The sequence below is a fragment of the Trichosurus vulpecula genome, chromosome 2 (assembly GCF_011100635.1).
Source record: "Trichosurus vulpecula isolate mTriVul1 chromosome 2, mTriVul1.pri, whole genome shotgun sequence".
Taxonomy (NCBI): Eukaryota; Metazoa; Chordata; class Mammalia; order Diprotodontia; family Phalangeridae; genus Trichosurus; species Trichosurus vulpecula.
In genome coordinates, this window is record NC_050574.1 from 33,652,700 (window position 1) to 33,663,342 (window position 10,643).

Here is a 10,643-nt window from a genome sequence, read left to right on the forward strand (position 1 = left end):
GGTATTTAAGGCCCTTCACAACCAGAGGCAGCTAGGTGGCTCCATGGCGCACAGAGTGTTGGACCTGGGGTAAGGAAGACCCAAGTTCAAATGTGGCCTCAGACATTTACTAGCTGTGTGACCCTGGGCAAGTCACTTCACCCTGTTTGCCTCAATTTCCTCATCTGGAAAATGAGCTAGAGAAGGAAATGACAAGTCATTCCAGTATCTCTGCCAAGAAAACCCCAAATGGGGTCACCAAGAGTTGGGCATGAGTAAAACAGATGAACAACCATGACAACAAACCTCTGTAGGGTCTCTCCAGATGGCTTCCCTCCCCTCAGTCCCCACCCCACCTCCATCCGCTACACTCTGGGCCCCAGAGGTCTCTGAAAGGTTGTCCCGTAAGATGGGAGACTGGGGCAGAACTGGAGCTTCTGGTTTGCCTTCTCCTCTCCTGAGTCATCTCCCCTTAGGCCACGGGACATGCTGCAAGACTACCCAGGGGAGGGTACTGGGTGATTTCAGCCTGTGCAGCACAGAATGTCCCCAGGAAGGTCAGACAGCCTCTGGTCATCTGATGCTCAGATGCTGATAGACCTGTTGGGACACACACAGCCTACAGTGACAGAGTAGAGACAGAGGGGAAGGCCCTTTCTAGGGGCACCAAACCCAGAAGGTGATTGGGGAGACAGCTCCTTCCTTTACCTCTGTGTCTCCCGATTTTCTTAAAAAAAAAATAGAAGGGTTTCTTACCTTAGAAAAACCTAAGAAGAGAAGAGGGGCTACCAGATTTCATGAAAGGAATAGAACACACCTGGAAGGCTTGTTGGGGGAAGGGGTGGTACTATTGCATGCAAAGGGCAGTAAGATTGAACCTGGCCATCTATTACCTGGATGACCTTAGACAAGTAACAGAAATTGTGTTCATTTGAGTCTTGCCCTGACACTGTGAGGTAGGGGTCATTATTATCCCCTTTTTACAGATGCAGAAACTGAGGTTAGGAGGGTTAACAGTGTGCCCAGCAGGATCTGAACTCATCTTCCTGATGCCAAGTCCAGAGCTCTATCCACAGCTTGGCGCTCCCTAGCTGCCCCACTGAACCACTCTGTCTTTATCTCTAAACATACACTAGATGTTAAGATAATAATATATCCCATATCATATATTATCATACTAAATGTGACATAGAACATGAGAATATATCTATAAACTAAGATGCTGCACTCATCAGTGTCTAAGGTCCCTTTCTGGGTCTTGTGATCTGACTCAATCACACACACCAATCAGCGGCAAATTGCCATGCCCAAGCGGGCCCTGGCCCGTCTGCCTCTGGGTGTCTGGGGCTGATTACCCAGCAATTTCAATTAATCTCGTTCCCTGAAATCATCACTAGCCTGATTTCTTCCCTCAACTCATTTCTGATATTGGAAAACATCTCGGGACAGATTCGAATTGCCTTTCGTGAAGACGTTTATTTGACCTCTGGATGGATGATGGAGGATGGCTGGATTTCAGTGAGCAGAGTCCTCATGGGCACTCCGCCATGTGTCTGTAGGGCCAGTTGAAGGAGATTCCCCTAGTGTCAACTTTGCCACTTTCTATTCAAGTCAGGGAAGCAAGGAGTGACTTTGAGGTGGAGACAACACGTACATAGATACCTACAAAATGGATGCAAGGTTTTGGGGGTGCGAGGGGAAGCACTAGCAGCTGGGGAGATCATGATGGGTGGTACCTGAGCTAAGCCTGGAAGGAAGCCAGGAATTCTGAGAGATAGAAGCATGAAGAAATGGCATTCTAGGTGTAAGGCACTAACAGGCCAAAAACAGAGAGGAAGGAGCTATCGGTTGAAAAATCATTATCTTTATTTTTTTTTTCATTAAAAATATTGGGAAAGGGTCTGTGAGGGAAGGGAAGCCTTGGTCTTGGGTTCCTCTCATAAAGTCAAGTTGGAGAAAGTGAGGCCCAAAGACCCAAAGTCTCTTGAGCAAAGGCCATGCCAGGAGTTAGTAGCAGAAGTGAGAGTATAAAGCAGGGGTGAGGGCATCTGTAAAACAGAGATGATAAAGCCTGTACTCCTGGCCTCACTGGGTAGATGTTGGAAGGGCTCCTGGCACATCTAGAGCATTGGAGTCCAGAGTGATTCTCTTCTGCATGACCTTATAGGAGTAACTTTCTTCTTCTGGGCCTCAGTTTCCTCATGTGGAAAAAAAGGAGGCATTCACACTTACTTGTAGCACCTTTGTGAGGGGAGTTTCATAAGCCTTAAAGTTTTATGGGAATTCCTCAATTGATAAATAGCCAAAGGATACGAATAGGGAGTTTTTAGAAGAAGAAATCAAAACTATCTATAGTCACTTGAAAAAATGCTCTAAACTATTAACACTTAGAGAAATGCACATTAAAACACTCTGAGGTACCACCTCATACCTCACACAAATTGGCTAACATGACAAAAAAAAAAAAAAAGGAAAATGACAGATGTTGGAGGGAATGTGGAAAAGCAGAGACACTAATGCATTGTTGGTGGAGTTGTGAACTGATCCAACCATTCCGGAGAGTAATTTGGGACTATGCCCAAAGAGGTATAAAACTGTGAACAGCCTTTCATCCAGCAATGACACTACTGGGTCTATATTGTGAAGAGATCATAAAAAAGGGAAAAGGACCATACAAAAATATTTATAGCAGCTCTTTTTGTGATGGCAAAGAATTGGAAATTGAGGGGATGCTATCAATTGGGGAATGGCTAAACAAGTTGTGGCATATGGATGTAATGGAATACTATTGTGCTATAAGAAATGATGAGCAGGCAGACTTCAGAAGAACCTGGAAAGATTTATATGAACTGATGCCAAGTGAGGGGAGCAGAACTAGGAGAGCATTGTACACAGTAACAGCCACACTGTGTGATGACTGACTTTGGTAGACTTAGCTCTTCTCAGCAATGCATTGCAAGGATCTAAGACAATTCCAAATGACTCATGATGGAAAATCCTATCCACATCCAGAGAAAGAACTATGGAGTCCGAATGCAGATCAAAGCACACTATTTTCTCTCTTTTTTTCTTTCTTGTGATTTTTCCCTTTTATTCTGATTCTGCTTTTGTGACATGACTAATGTGGAAATATGTTTAAAATACCACTACTACGTCTGTGCCCCAAAGAGATCGAAGAAAAAGGAAAAGGATCCCTAAGTACAAAAATAAATATTGTTTAATATTTTAATTTAACTTAATTTAAAATAAATATAGCAGCTCTTTTTGTGGTGGCCAAGAATTGGAAATTGAGGGGATGCCCATCAATTGGGGAGTGGCTGAACAAGTTGTGGTGTATGAAGGTAATGGAATGTGCTGTAAGAAATGGATGTAATATAAATGTAAAAATCTGCTATAATGTCATTATTTGTGATACCATTCCTAGACAAATAAAAAGAGAGGATCGGTGGAATATTACTTGCTTCATTTATAAGTTTATTTTTTGTGATACATACAATATTACAGGGTGTCCCTAAAGTCTGGACACATAGGACATTGACGGCCATGTGGAGTTATTGCAAGGTGTTCATGTGAATCTTGCAAAGCGCATCAACCTTTGCATCACAAATGATGGAAATCATATTGAAGATGTTATTTGTTAATATTCCAATTAAATAAAATGTGATTGAAAATTTCATTCATTTCATTTCCTGAAAATATGCATTTTTGCCTGTGTGTCCAGACTTTAGGAACACCCTGTAGTCTTCCTGAAGTAAATGGGCTCATTATCGTCAGGGAAGTCCCGGGTGAGGACACTCCCTCTACCAGTGAAGGTGAGTACCTCCTCTGTGACCCAGAGCCCTAGTTGAGAGAGCACCAAGAAAAGTGACTTGCCCAGGGTCATATAGTGACTGTTATTGAATGTAAGGTCTTCCTGACTTCAAGGCCAGCTCTTAGCCCCCTTTGCCACAAAGTGTGTGTGTGTGTGTGTGTGTGTGTGTGTGTGAGAGAGAGAGAGAGAGAGAGAGACAGACAGACAGACAGGTTATAGTAATGAAAATGTCCAATTCCCTCTGAAATGATCTAAGCTCAATGAATAAAACTTCTAACTGATCTAAGCCAAATGAGCAAAGCATTAAGGAAAACCAATGAGTGATAGGGCGGGGGGGGGATGTCTCTGGGACCTGGAAAGGACTTCTCCTTTTCTCAGGTGCTAAATAGTGACCTGATTTTTTTTACATGATCCTCTGAAGTCAGCAGGGCCCAGCTATCTGTTCCTCAGTAATCCACCTATTGGAATGGGCCAATTTCCCAACATAGGTAGTAACAGGTCTGTATAATATTTGACCAGCCTGGCCTCCGTGGGCCTGGCTGGGTGCAGGAAGGGACCTTGGGGCTGGGTCAGGAGCACAGGAAGTCTCTTCTCTGGTCTCAGAGCACATGGGTTTGAATGGTAGCTTTGCAGCTTAGTACCTGTGTGACCTTGGGTGAATACCTAGACCTCTCTGGGCCTCAAATGAGGGGGCTGCTGGATGACCTCTCAGGTTCTTTTCAGCTCCAAATCTATTATCTTATGACCTGTGTTAGAATTCCGCCTCTGTCTTTTCATGCCTGTGGGCATTGGTCTAGTTAGTTTGCATCTCTTGACCTCTGGTGGAAGTCATCTATAAAAGGGGGGATTCCTTCCAGCCCTGTAGTTCTACTTAGGACCAAATGGAGACTTCCTGGAGGGTTTGAGGAGCTTTCTGGTGAGCCTGGAGGGTATGAGGCAGAGATGAAGGAGAAAGGGTTTGAAGAACAAAGAAGGCCACATGAGAAGAGGAGGGCACAGAGCAGTGGTTTCTTCCAGAGAGAGCCTTTTTGGGTTGATTATGTACCCCAAGCCATGTGTGGCTTCACCCACAGTTCAGGCACAGTGATGGGAGAGAAGATGGTGGTCCTCTGGGGCCATGCACCATGTTGATACTAAGGCACTGGGGACTCCACAGGGATCTTATTTCTGGGTCACCTGTGGGGGATACTGTGGGGCAGAGACCCTGTAGATTTGTCTGTAAATCAGGGACTCCTAGGGAGGGTCACTTATTGGGCAGCTCCTCTAGAGTGCCTGCTACTAGACAGGAGGCTAAGGTACTCAAAGGGACCCACTTAAGCTAGGCAAGAGGCCTGTCTTCTTGGACTATGTTACATATTAATGTTCCATATGGTAAGGTCTAAGACCAGCCTTCCCCACTCCTGAAACTGACAAGCATGGCACCCTCATCATGGGGATGGACAAGAGAGCTCTGCATTGGAGGCAGAAAACCAGGGTCTGAATTCTAACTCTGCCTTTTGCTACCTCTGTGACCTTGGGGAATGGATAGGTGGACAGACGGATGGATGAATGGATGGATGTATGGTTGGATGGATGGATGGATGGGTGGATGGGTGAATGGATGGATGGATGGATGGATGGGTGGATGGGTGGATGGATGGATGGGTGGATGGGTGGATGAAAGGATGAGAAGTATTAAGCACTTACTGTGTGGTCTGCTAAAAGCTGGGGATACAAATAGAAAAACAAGGCTCTAAAGTACTCACATTCTAATTAGAAGGAGACAAAAGCCAGAAGACTTGGGTTCAAATGTCGTATCTACCTACTTCTTATGTGACTTTGAGCTAGTGAATTCACTTCTCTGATGACTTGATGGTCTCTGAAGTCCCTTCAGCCCTGGATACATGGCCCTAGAAACCTTTAACAGTTAATAGAAAGGAAAACAATCCTCTAGTCAGTCAGTCAACAAGCATTTATTTAGCACTTGCTACATGCTGGGTTAGCATAGTTGCTAAGCACTGGGGACACAAAGAAAGGCAAAAACCCAGTCCCTCCCCTCAGGGAGTTCCCTGTGTGAGAGAGTGGACAACATGAAAATAAATATGTACATGCAAGATAGATGGGAGTAGAAGAAAGGTGATCTAAAAGGGAGAGGGCCTAGCAGATTGGGGCACTGGGAAAGGCCTCCTGTAGAAGTAGGGATTTGACCTGACTCCTGAATCTTGAAGGAAACTGGGGAAGCCAGGAGTCAGAGGTGAGTGGAAGGAGCATGGGGGGCAGCTGGTGATAAAAAGCAAACATGGAGGAAGGAGATGGAGTGTCTTGTGTGAAGAAGAGAAAGTAGGCCAGGATTACTAGCATGTAGAGGGTAGTAAAGTCAAGGGAGCCTGGAATGGTAGGAAAGGGCCTGTCTGTGAAGGGCTTTGAATGCCAAACATAGAACTTCACATTTGATCCTGGAGGTGATAGGGAGCCACTGCAGTTTCTTGCGTAGGGGGTGACCTGGTCAGATCTTCACTTTAGTAAAATCACTTGGTGGCTGAATGGAGGAGGACTGGAGTGAGGAAACTTGAGGTAGGCAGACCCACCACCAGCTATTGAAATAGTCCAGGTGTGGGAAGAAGAGGCCCTGCCCCAGGGTGATGATGGGACAAGGGTGAGTAGAAGGTAGACGTGTGTAAGACTTGGTAAAAGATTAGATATGGGAGATGAGTGCAAGCCAGTGGAAAGAGGGCTGGGTTGGGCAGAAAAGGCCCTGGATGCCAATGCCAGCTTTGCCACTCAGGTCTGTGTGACCTTGGGTGAGTCTCTTCACCTCCTGGGCCTCAGTTTCCTCATCTGTCAGATGACCTCCAAGGTCTCTTTTAGCTCCGGACCTAGGATTCTATGAACTCCCAGGCAGTACATGTGTCAGCTGTCTGGTGGCCCTTCACCTGCTCTAGGTAATGGCTGAAAGATTCTCCCTTCAGGGGGTCAGGGGAGAGATGCTGCCCACCCATGTGGCCATCTCTACCAGGGATCACTTAACTTGGCTTTAAACTGGCCCCTTTCCCAGGCTGTCCTATCAGGTGCCTGAGTGCCCCAGTCATGGAGGGCAGAGCTTGCTTGCATTGGCCTGCAGAAGGCAATGGAAGGGAAGCAGTCCCCTTGGGCCACCCCTACTGACCCCCCAGCTTTGGCCTCTGTCACCTTATGGGCCAGGCTGAGCCCCAGCTTTGTAGTTCAGCCTCTGGAAAGAATAAAAGCAACAGTGGGGGAAGGAGGAAGATTGACTCCAGCTCAGTGCAGGCAGGCTCACCCCCTCCAGGCAGCCTTCCCTCCCACTCCTCAGCAATCTTCCCTTCTCATATTACCTGCAATTCAATTTTTAAAACTCATATGAATAGAGGGCCTTGTTAGAGAAAAAGAAAAAGGCTTACTTCCAACAAAAGGGTCTAGCTGAGCTGGACAGGCAGGAAAAGAGGAGCCATCACCTCTGGGTGCTTGGCCTGATTTGGTGTATGACCTCAGACAGGCCAACCTGGTGACCTCACCAAATCCTCTCACCCGAGCTGGGTGGGAAGGACAACTTTCTCTGCTCTGGGAAGGCAGAAGGTAGCAGGGTTCAGTGGAAGGAGTACTGGATTCTGAGTCTAAAGAACCAAGTTCAAATCCTGACTCATAATCCCCAGGTGTCATTAACCCCTCTGAGCCTGTTTCCTCCTTTATGAAAGTGACCTTTGAGTTCCTTCCCAGACTGAAGCCTCTGATTCTATAAGTTTGCTCCTTGTGATCTTGTGGGTTTTTACTAACCCAGACCTCAGTTTCCTCATCTGTAAAATGAGATTGATCAAAGGGTCTGTGATACCCTTCAAGGCTTAAAGCCCTTTGAGACCATTGCTGGATGCAGCCCCCTGGGGTTTGGTTTTTGGGAGTCAGGTGGGCATCTACATCATGGGGGTGGGTGAGAAGACCCTGGATTTGGAGTCAGAAGACTAGGATCAGAATTCAAAATCTGCCACTTGCTACCTCTATGTCCATGAATAAGTGAATGAATGAATGAATGAAACACATTTATTAAGTATTTACTGTATACTCAGCAAAGAACAGGCATACAAATAGAAAATCAAAGTGATTTAAAATGCTCAGATTTTAATGAGGGAGGTAATATGAGTAATCAGATAAATAATAAATAAGTAAAGAGATAATAAGACATGGTTTAAATGTGGGTTGGGGCTGTAGGGAATGGAGGCAATCAGGCACAGGTGCCCAGATGGGGAAGAGGTGGGGCCTGTGGTTACAACGGAATGGCCTTGGGTGCTAACTCCCATCCCCACCCCATCCCCAATCAGGCTGGACTCTGGACCAGTCCTCTTGAATTGGCTTTCCAGTTACACCCAACTCCAGGGCAGAGGTCCGGAGCTCAGCCTTCCCTGCACCCACCACACCTTCCAGGCCAACTTGGAGCCGCACTCTTAACGTTCTTGGAGATGAAGATCTTGCCAGTGTGACCAATGGCATTACCAGACAGTATTAGACGAAATAGCGAGATCTAACTTTGTCTGGTAAGACACCAATCAGCAGGCACACCACTTCCGGTTGGACTCCGAGAGAGGATGGGATGCCGGGACGAGCCGAGGCGTCCATCCATTGACGAGTTGCCAGCCTTGTCTTTGGGATGCCCCTCGTGGCTCAGACTAGAGAAACCCCAGGAGAGATTCCCAGGAGGGTGGGGGAGCAGGCCTCCTGGGCAGCTCTGGGCTCAGGGTCTCTAAGGGCTGAGGAGGGCGTTGAGGTTGGGAACCATCAGCAATTCGGCTTAAACCACTTCAAAGAGAAGGAATTCCTGCTGGAGGGGGGACCATTGTGCAGCCCAGGAAGTCTGTTTTCCTCACTAGGGAAATGTGTCCATACCTAGCTAGCCCTGCATTCTGAGTAGTACAGAAGGTTTACAAAGCCTCACAATCCTGTGAGGTAGAGATGAAAAGCAGGTTTAATTCCATCAATCAGTCATTGATTAACATTGATTAACGCCGTCCTGGTCCCTATGGGCCAGAAACCTGCCAGGCTCTAGGGATCCGGAGGCCAAGTGAAATGGTTCCTGCCCTCAAGGAGCTTACAGTCTATCATTTCCCCTTACCTCCATTTTACTGAGGAGCAAACTGAGGCTTAGAGGCAGGTGTGCTGTAGTATGGTGTGGTGTGGATAGAGTGAACCCGGGTCCATGGTTCTGACCGCTGTGGTCTTTCCATCACACCAGACTGCGCTTTTGGTGGATGAAGAATTGGTATCTCTCTTTTGGGGCAAAGGGCCCAGCCATCCCCACCTTGGCTGTACAAAGCTTAGTCATTTCCACCAACTCTCTGTCCAACCCTGCCCTATCCTGTCAACCATCAGGGAAATTTGCAAACACCCTGGTCCTGGGTTTATTCTGCAAATGAACTTGTTTAAATTCTCGTTAAAATCCAGTTTGCCAAGTCACTCCCATCTCCCACAGTTTCCTGAATGGCTTTCTGAGCAGTTAATCAGTAACACAAGCTAATTACCAGGAACCTTCCCAACCGCCTCCTCCTCCTCTCATCAGGGAACAGAGCTTGACAGAGAGGCCAGCCCCTCCTCTCCATGGGCAGGGCCCAGAGCTGTAATAGGGCTCTGAGACAAAGGAGGGCCCACACCTGAGGGCTGGGTCTGGCCTCCAGCTGCACCCTCATCTAGCTTTAACCCTGAACCCACTTCCAGAGGAGACACGTGCCCTCTGAAGGAAGAACTGCGCTTTGGAGACCCTGCCACTGACCATCTGTGCTGGGAGGCTTACCCGCTAGATCCTCCCTTTCCCCACACAAGGGGAGGCTCATGGAGCAGTAGAAATAACCTTAGCTCTGGATTCAGATTAGGCTTTCATACTTCCCACCTGTGTTTTCCTGGGCAAGTTGCAAACTCTCAGAGTCTCAGTTTCCCCAACTGTAAACTTCAGGGGTTGGCCTTTGGAGTCTTCACTAGATCCTGCTTCTGATTTGCTACCTGTGTGGTCTTGGGCAGGTCACCTAACCTATCTGGGCCTGAGTTCTCATGTCTACAAAATGAGAGGGTTGGGCTGGATGACCTGAGACCCCTTCTAATGCCTCTGATGGAACATGGAGCAACTGGAGAGCTGGGCCAGCATTCTCATGGGAGAGGGATGCCCCAGAAACCAAGCAGAATCCTGGAGAGACACTGCATCTGTGTGGGGTCCCTCCTGGGAAAAAGGGGGAAAATGTGGAAACAGAGGAGGGCAGGATGGTTGGTTTGAAGATAGGGTGAACTTAAGTCAACAAGGATTTGTCAAGCATGTGTGCTGGGCACTAAAGACACATGGAAAAGCAAGAGATATCTGTGAAGTGAAGGTTTGCGGGTGAGGTATCTTCCAGCTTTGGGAAGACTTAAAAATTAGTCCTCCAGGGTCCAGTGGGCATCTGTAGCCCTGCTTCTCCAAGGATCAGAGTCAGAGCTGGGAGGGATTCTAAAAGGATGAGACCTGTTGGAGGGACCACCCGGACCATTCCCACCAATGCCTCAGAAGAACCACTGGAGCATGGGAGTTTAGTGCTGTAAGAATATTTGTAGGCCCCGCCTCCATTGAGAAGGCTTTGTGAGGCTCCATTGAGACAATGGATGGAAAACCTATATCAATGCCAGCTATTACTATTATTATCAAAATTATATCAATATTATAACAAAAAGAAAGGAAAGCAACGAGTTTGGATCTGTGCAGTTAGAAGCGGAAATGGTGCCGTGGGCAAACATTGAGTGTGCTTATTAACACACCCTAAGCCAACACAGGACCAGGTACCCACCCATCTCGCTGCATCCTGAAGAACAGGTGTTCTCCATCTGTTCTAGCTGCTTTTGTGAAAAT